The sequence below is a fragment of the Blennius ocellaris genome (genome assembly GCF_963422515.1).
Source record: "Blennius ocellaris genome assembly, chromosome: 15".
Taxonomy (NCBI): domain Eukaryota; kingdom Metazoa; phylum Chordata; class Actinopteri; order Blenniiformes; family Blenniidae; genus Blennius; species Blennius ocellaris.
Genome location: NC_137664.1, coordinates 18,547,416 through 18,556,564, shown reverse-complemented (window position 1 = coordinate 18,556,564; position 9,149 = coordinate 18,547,416).

Below are 9,149 nucleotides of genomic sequence, written 5' to 3'. Positions count from 1 at the left end.
GTCTGCGCTTCTGTCTGCGCGTCTCCCGGAGCGTCTGCGCGTAAATGCGCGCAGACGTAAGTGGAAACCAGGCATTGGAAACCAGGCAACTGTCTTCAAGCCACACCCGGCATGCTGAAACTCTAAACCGGGCTGGCTTTTTTTTAAAACTATGTATGTATAAACCAGAGGGCTGCAACCTTTGTGCGCAAAATAACGCATTTTTTTTCTACCTTCCCAACAAACCAAGTAGGACTGGAAGCTGCAAAACGTGTTAAAGCTGAAGATGAAACTAACAGAGCTTTGGAAGTTTCGTATATAGTTTTGATATAGCCACCTACAAAAAGTGAATCTCATATTGTATTTATGAAGTTTCAAATTACAATTTCAGATAGAAAACATTTCGTTACAGGTCCAGCTGTTTTAGCACCTCGTTTAGTTTTGCCCTTCTTTTTCATGCATACTTAGACAATTTTGACTTTTTTTTTTTTAGCTGTTTTAACTCTTCTTTATTTAGTTATGTACAGTTTTTCTTCATTAAGCAATTTTTTAAGCTCTTTTAGCAATTTTTCCAATTTCTTGTGACACATTGTCTTTTCTTTTTTCCCCTCTCCCTCGTAACTTTTTCAATGCCCTTTGTACCTAAGTGATAAGAGTCCGAAATGATCAAATGTTCATTGTATAAAAGCTTCAGGGAGCCACTACAGACAGGCTGAAGAGCCACACGTGGCTCCAGAGCTGCAGGTTGCTGATCCCACAGCCAAACTGTTGCCATGAAACTTGATCGTGGTTGTGAAACTTAAACTACAAGTACAAGGCAACACGTGGGAGGTTTCTTGGAATTCTAATTCCTGAGAATAAAAGTCAGAGTTATAGAATTCTGCAGGAGGGGAACAAATTTAATTTCGGCTTTAATCTGATTCTGACTTCAGAATTTTTGATAAAATATATCAAAATTCTGACATTTCCCTCGAAATTCAGAGATGGATGTCTTATCAAGACCAGAATTCTAACTTAAATCAGGATTTTGACTTGTTTCTCAAAAATAGAGTGGTGAGAAATAGAGAAGAGAAAATGTATTTATTTCCTCCCTCAATAGAATCCTGACTTAAGTAAATATTCTAACTTTTAGCTCTTACAAAGAAAGTCTGAATATTTCTCCTATGTGGACTATAATAGGACTTTTCTTTGATGGTTCCTATCCTCGTGTAAGATGCTATGTGTGTCCACAAACATTCGAGGGTAACATTTTGTAAATAAAGCAAATCATTTTTTAATGATAACAAGGTTTGTAGCTTTCTCCTAAATTCTAACATTATATTCTGAATTGTGATTTAGATTTTTTACAATTGGAATCATGCGATTAATGTCAAAAGTTGCATTTTTTTGTGTGAATTTATTCCAGAGAATGTTTACCTTTTTCTATGAGGTCTAATAAACTGAATATTTATATTAAATAAAAATATATTTTGAGGACTTTTTGTGACACTAATGTTGCTCCATAGAGTCGAATGTGTGTCGACAAACATGTGTCCATACAGTAGATCTTCTAGTGTCAACCAACAATACAGTGGAACATTATGTAAAACAAATCACTTCTTCTCAATGACGACAACAGCTTAAAGCAAACTGTGTGAAGGCGTTGAACAACTTCTCCTGGATTATTTCATTCTTAATTTATGTGATCTGACTGAACAGATTTGAACAAGATCGGCAACTCTATAATGACTTTGCTTGTTCTCTGTGCAGTTTGAATTCTTCTTTCCTCTCGCAGTATAAAAAAATGCATTTATAATTTGATTGATTACTTTAATTTGGCCATAATGTGTCAATAAATCTGTTACCTGCAACCTCAGGTTGATGAATCGGTATACAGGATGGATGGACGAATGAACTTAAGAAGATGAAAATTCAAAAAGTAGTTCTTGCTGCAGCAGCACGATTTTCCTGCTCAAACAGAGAATTCACAGTTACCTGTAGTTGCACCAGAACACAGTATTTCATCTTATTAGTTGGGATCGGTTATTAGAAGCATTATCAGCTTCTGTACCTTGAGCTGAGATCCCTGAAACTCCTAAATCATTTTCATCACTGTGCTGTGGAGAAAATCATTTCTGTGGTCATAGAGAGCTTCAGTCTCTCCCTGATTTAAGAGAAGAGGCCAGCATGGGATTTCATGTGGACAATTCCTTTTAATGAAGTGTGTTACAGACTGATACACAAAACACATCTGGCAAGCGGAAAGCACATGTGATCCGTACAGACCGTACAGTCGTGTGCTGCCTCCGCCCCCTTGTGGGCATCTATAAATAATGACTGTCAGTTATGAATTTAACAATGGGTTTCAGGTGGAAAATCAATATGAAATATCATTGTAAAGTCAAGGTATGCGTCTGTGCGTCTCTATTTCCAAAGTGTAATCTTTCATTCAGTGTAGTGATGGATAATTTTATCATACAGTTAAAAATGATGAGATTCAAGGGTGGAGTTGTATCAAACTATTAAACTGTGCGTACATCAGGGGTGTTTCACACATTTTAGTTCAGGGGCTGTGTGAGGTTCTGAGGTGGTCACCCCGACTCGGGATGTGGTTGGCGGGTGTTGGGAGAGAGGATGAGGCAAGGATGAGAGGGTAGACGGTGTTTTACAAAAATTTAATTAGATTTATTTTAAATATTCTTTTCACACACACTTTTACTTTCAGCCTCACAGTAGGCCAGAAGACAAAGACTCATTCCCTCTCAGTCTCTCAGTCCTCCTGACACTGACAGCAGGCTTCTTTAAATAGGCCCAGCCCCACCCTGAATTGAGCCAATCAGGATGGGCTGGGCTGAAACAAAAGTCTAGGGAGTGTTTAACTTTCCCTAAATTAACATAACCAAAAAGATATATGAATAAAGTACACATCAAACAGACAAGCATAATTACATTCAAAGTATATACACTACATTACTGTGATACGTCACCAGTGTCCACATGTATAGCAATGCGCACTCTGTCCCAGCCACGTCAGTGGGGGTGACGCGACGCCACCACCCATCCCCAACACAATCTCCAAATTGAATCAGCTTGGTGCTGAATGTTCACAAGCACCAAGCACCCCAAACTCCGGTTCCTCTCCCCACTGGATCCGGGAGGTGTCTGACTTCCGAGTCAGGTCAGACAAGGGGACTGCTCTCCGAGCAAAGTCTGGCACAAACCGACGATACCAACCCACCAGGCCCAGGAAAGACCAGACATCCTTCTGGTTTTGGGGCCTTGGGCAGTCAAGTACTGCCTGCACATTGTCCTTTTGTGGCCGGATCACACCTCGGCCTAAAACATGACCGAGGTACTGCACTTCCTTTTTTGACGGCCAAAGAAATGTCCATCAATCTCTGGAAATTGACTGGTGCGCCCTGCAGGCCAAAGGGCATGACCACAAATTGAAAAAGTCCCTGGGGTGTATGGAAGGCTGTCTACGGCCTGGCCTCCTTGGCCAGGGGCACCTGCCAGTAGCTTTTGCACAAGTCAAGTGTCATTATATAGGATGCTTTCCCCAACCTTTCGATCAGGTCTTCAAGCCGGGGCATGGGATTAGCGTCAAAGGGGGATTGAACATTCACCCGGTGAAAGTCAATACAAAAGCGCATGGTTCCATCTTTCTTTGGCACCAGCACCACTGGGTTGCTCCACTCACTCGAAGACTTCTCAATCACCCCCAGTGCCAAACATCTCCTCCACCTCAGTCTTGAGGAGACATTCTGGCACCCTGTACATCCGCTGGCGCACAAGGGTTGTGTCCTTGAGAGGGATGGTATGCTCCACCACCAGGGTGTACCCTGGTGTCTCTTTGAAAAGTTTTGGTGGAATCATCGCTGCCAGGTCCTTCTGCTGGTGGGAGGATAGATGGGACCAATCCACAGCAAAAGTAGGACTTTCTGCCCCGGCTGGAGGTTGTGCTGCCTGACGGCTTTGTCATACTCGGTCTTTTAGTGTGAATGGGCCTACTCCAGGTTTGCCTGCATCAGTTCAGTCGTTTCCTCCATCTTGTCCCTCATCTTGAGGACATGGGCCAGCCAGGATACTCTGGGTCTTGGGTGTCCTAGGTCCCTCCCAGGATTCTCTCATCACACCCAGAGGACCCCTCACCTGTCTTCCATAAAGCAGTTCAAACGGTGAGAAGCCAGTGGAAGCCTGATGAACCTCTCTATAAGCAAAGAGCAGGTAAGGCAGCCAGCAGTCCCAATCTTTTCCATTAGCGGCCACAAACGTCCGTGGGCCATCAGTCTGGGGGTGGTAAGGAGTGGTTTGGATTCCCTTGATGCCTAACCATCTATAAACCTGTTTCAGGGTCTTGGACCCTGATCAGTCAGGATTTCTTCGGGAATCCCTACCCTGGAAAATAACTGCAACAGGGCCTGATCTATGGGGCGAGCTGAACTCTTATGCAAAGGAAAAGCCTCTGGATAGCGCATGGCATAGTCACATATAACCAAAATATATTTATCACCATTCTGGGATCTCTCCAGGGGTCCTACCAAGTCCATAGCTATGTGAGAGAATGGGCAGTGGCTGAAGTGGATCAGGGCTATTTTTTTTCTTGCTTGTCAACTGGCACTTGGGGCAACTTTTACAAAACTCCTGCACTTCTCTATAGAGACCTGGCCAAAAAAAAACTGGCTACTATTCTTTCATAGGTCTTGAAATTGCTCAGATGCCCCAACCATGGTATCCCATGGCCTAATACTACCACATTTTCCCTGAGCTGCCTTGGAACCACCAGCTGCTCTGCTGTGCCCTGAGTTGGCTGATGGTATAGCAGACCCTCTTTCACAATAAAGCCTTCTCCAGACAAGGTCTAATTCACCCCAGTCGGCACATCCTCAATATGTGTGACCCTGTCACATGCTCCCTTCAGTATGGCATCTTCCTTCTGCAACTGCTCAATGTTATCTGGCACATCACCCCAAACGTCATCTGGCTGAATACCCTGTTGCTCTTCCTCCACTGTACCCACTAGCTTGGCCTGCCTGCGCTGCATGATGGTCTTCCTGGTTTTTACTCTGGCAGAGGCAGCAATTTCTGCATCAGTGAAGGCCAACTCCTTTAAACTATTGGACTCACTGAGCTCGTTATTTTCCTCCTCAGGGGTCTGGAACTGGCTCTGAGAACATGTGAACACCATGTTCACTGGCTTAGAAGACCGGAGCAATTCTGGTAGCACCACAATATCCTGTCCTATGACCACTGAGTGACTCAGTTTCTCCACCACACCCACAATCATCTGATAAGTCTGATTTTTACCTTTAGGTAGACCTCTGCTGTGCCGTATTCATGCTCATCCCCATTCACAAAAAGCACTTTCACCTTCCTGCATTGTATGAAGTCCCTTTCATCCACTAAGTAGGGCTGCACCAAAGTCTGGGTACTTCCTGAATCTAATAGGGCAGAAGCAGGTTTTCCATCAATTAGGACCGAAATCGTTTCCAGTCAGCCAAGAAAACTTATATTCTTGTCTTCTGGTTTTGGAATACAACTATTCACAGAGTGTTTTAACTTAATCTGAGGGCAATTAGGCTTAATGTGTCCTTCCTCTTGGCAATGACAGCACACGACCTTCCCTGCAACCTTCTGCTTGGAGCAGGGAAGGGATAGACTTGACTGGGGTAACTGGATTCCAAGCAGGCATCTTAGTGGGTTCAGCAGACGTAGAACCACTCCCATGACCAAACCCCTCAGACCTACCTCTGGTTGTCAGTCTTGACTCCCACTGGAAGTTTCTGTGCTGCTGTGCCGGCATGAAGGCCTCAACCAGCTCTGCCGCCCTCTGGCCATCTGTAGGTCCATGTTCTTTAACCCAAACTCAGATGTCTTGGACGAGGGTCCGAAGAAACTCTTCGGTGATCAGAACCTCGCAGACCTCTTCGACCGACTTTTTACACCGGCCTAATCCACTTGTATAACATGTCCTTGAGGCGTGTGTACAACTCACAAGGGGTTTCACTAAACTGGACCTCAGGCTCCCGGAACCTCCTGCAGTACACCTCCTCATTCATTTCATAATTATGAAGGATCACTTCCCTCACCCAGTTGTAGTCCATTGCTGCCGCCATGTCCATTGCAACATAGGCGCTGCGGGCCTTCCCAGTCAGATAGGGCACCAAAAGCACTATTGGTGGGTAGTGTTGGGGAAGACCGCTCTGTCTCCGCCCCATCTCGAAGCTGGTTCAGCTGGGTCAAGACACTCTTCCAGCGTTGCTCCTGCCTATAGGCCTCCTCCTCCTGGGTTCTCAGCGTCTTCTCCAGGAGTAGCCACAGGGCCGCCATCTCACTCATCCTAGGCAGATTCTCGCACTTGGTTTGGAGGGTCCTCAAGGTCCTCAGGTGGCTCCACCTGGTCCCCTCTGGTCAGTCTGGGGTCCGTCAGTCTGGGGGCCAGCAGACAAACACTCATTCGCTCTTAGTCTCTCAGTCCTCCTGACACTGACAGAAGGCCTCTTTAAATAGGGCCAGCCCCTCCCCAAATTGCGCCAATCAGGAGGGGCTGGGCTGAAACAAAAGTCTAAGGGGTGTTTAACCTACCCTAAATTAACATAACAAGAAATATATGAATAAAGTGCACTTCAAACAGACAAGCATAATTACATTCAAAGTATATACGCTACATTACTGTGATACGTGACCAATTCCCCACTATACAGTACATATTTACACCCAACAATACAAACAGTGCACCCTACACCCAGTGGACTATCCCCTCTGCTGTCTGCCCACTGAAATACAGCTTTTGTGCTCCCAAGGAATAGGCAGATGTGCAGGAGCAGGAAGTGAGTGAAGTGAGATGTGTTGGGAGTTTTTTCCCTATACAAAAAGACTTACTGCGTGCCACTGACACAGGGTGTAGTAGGTACCTCACTACCAACCTGAGATGTTGTTGCACAGTGTCCACATGTATAGCAACGCGCACTCTGTCCCAGCCACGTCAGTAGCGGTGACGCAATGCTACCACACATCCCCAACACAATCTCCACTCCCCCCCCCCCCCCCACCATCAACACTGTGTGCAGATGTCCTTCAGTCTTTGTGTTACAGTGATAAAGGAATATCACTTTCTCATGGGCTGCATACTGCCAATATCATCTCGAGAGGGCCGGACTGGGAAAATAGAGCCATAATAACTATTGAAATTAAACTTGAAAGTTTTTCTTTGTGGTTGCACAGAGTATATGTGATGAAAATGTCTATATTTTCACAAAAGCATACAATAACGACTGAAAGTGGCAACAATCTCAATATGAAGTCAATTTTAATGAAACCTTCTGGTGTGAAATACAATGAATTGTTTGGGGAAAAAAACTACTATAGCTGCTGCATTATGCATGTTTCTACAAGTTCAGATGTTTCACCCCAAAATGCACAGAAAAGTCTCTTACGCACATATTGAAAACTTAATTTCTGCAATTTCACTATATATGGGGAAATTGCATATAATAATTCATTGAATATATGAGCTACCCCGAGTGAGACGAGAACTGCACTAAATCCTGTTTGGGTCATAAAAGCTTCACCTACTGTCTGAGCGGACAATCCCTCACCTCTGACCCTCGTATTTGTTATGGGAAACAACCTGGTGTAATTTGTGAGTTCCAAAGTAAAGTTACAGGATCAAAAAATGGGGATTACTTTTATGATTCAAAACTTTTCACACAGCCATCCTCTTCTCCTTATTGATATTGGTGCTAAAGGAAATCAGCCATTGAGCAGTAATTGCATAAGAAACTCCTCAAACGGTGCAGGTGTAAACACACTAGATACAACCAAGCAGACTTTGGAAACAAATGAATGAAGAGATTATGCTGTTGAATCACAAAAGCAGGTGGACTGATTCCCAGGTCAGCTGAGGAGAGACAGTGTGGAGATAAACAATATCTTAAATAAACCAACACATCAACAGAGGTGCTGTTGATTTGGAAAATGTGGTTGCTAAGAGAAAATAACAACATTTTGGACTGAGTGTTAATGAATAAGTTCAGACCAATTCAAAGCATTGCCGCAGTTTTCAGGCCTTCTTTTCTTCTCTGCACTACTAACTCTGCCAAACCATTTGTGAACGAGTGAATGCCAGTCTGCTGCATAAACTCACCAAACAACTTATTTGTTAATGAAGGACTATTATCCGTGGCGAGACTGTCAGGCAATCCATGGATGGTATGAGGCGATTGATATTGACAGTGGCTGTGATGTCGTTCATGATGTAAGCCTCCATCCATTTTGAATTTGCGTCTACCACCAACAACAACAATTCTGTAATCTTAAACAACCTGGTTGCAGAAGTAGTACAAAGATAGGAATATCTATGATTTAGTTTTATTGAACCTCTTCTCACTTTCTCCTTTGTTGGTCACTCACTCAAAAATAAAAACAAGATGGAGGGTGTAGTGATATTGTGATGTTTTAGTCATATACATGACAACAACCTTGAAAAAATAGCTTTGGCAATCTGGACCAACCTCAGTCATGCTTTGTGTTCTCGAGTTTCATTTGCTGCTGTCAGGTCGTCGGTTCAGTCTGGCTACACGCAGATCCAACGGACACAAAAAAGTATTTTATTCAAACCACCAATGGTCTGCTCAATAACTGTGAATAGAGAATAGATGCTCATCAAAACAGTGCAGATGTACACATACTGATTTAACTTTACTGACTTGTTTATGAAGGGATTCTGCTGTTGACTCACAAAAGCAGCTGGACTGATTCCCAGGTCAGCTCAGTACAAACAGTGTGACGACGAAAATAGCTCAAATAAACCAATACCTCACTGGAGTCGTCAATACTGCTAAGACAGTGTTGCTGAATGAATTTAGGCCATTTAAAACTGTGTTTCAGCTTGTAAAGGATAAGTTTTCATATCTCAAATTGAGATATGAAAACTTATCTCAAATCTGAAAACTTAACTCAAATTGACTGTATTTTGTGAGTTTAGCATGAAATGACAAAAAGTCCTCCTCTGGTCAAAAACAGATCATGTGTGAGTCGAAGGTTCTGCATGTTCTCCTCCTGTTGAGTGATGTGGGTGTGAATCTGGGCCTTTCTGAATCAAGTTTGTCTGTTTCCCTGTGCATAATTGTGTTTTCTTCCAATTCTCCTCCCACAGTCTAAAAACATGCATCTGAGGTCCCAAAGTCAGC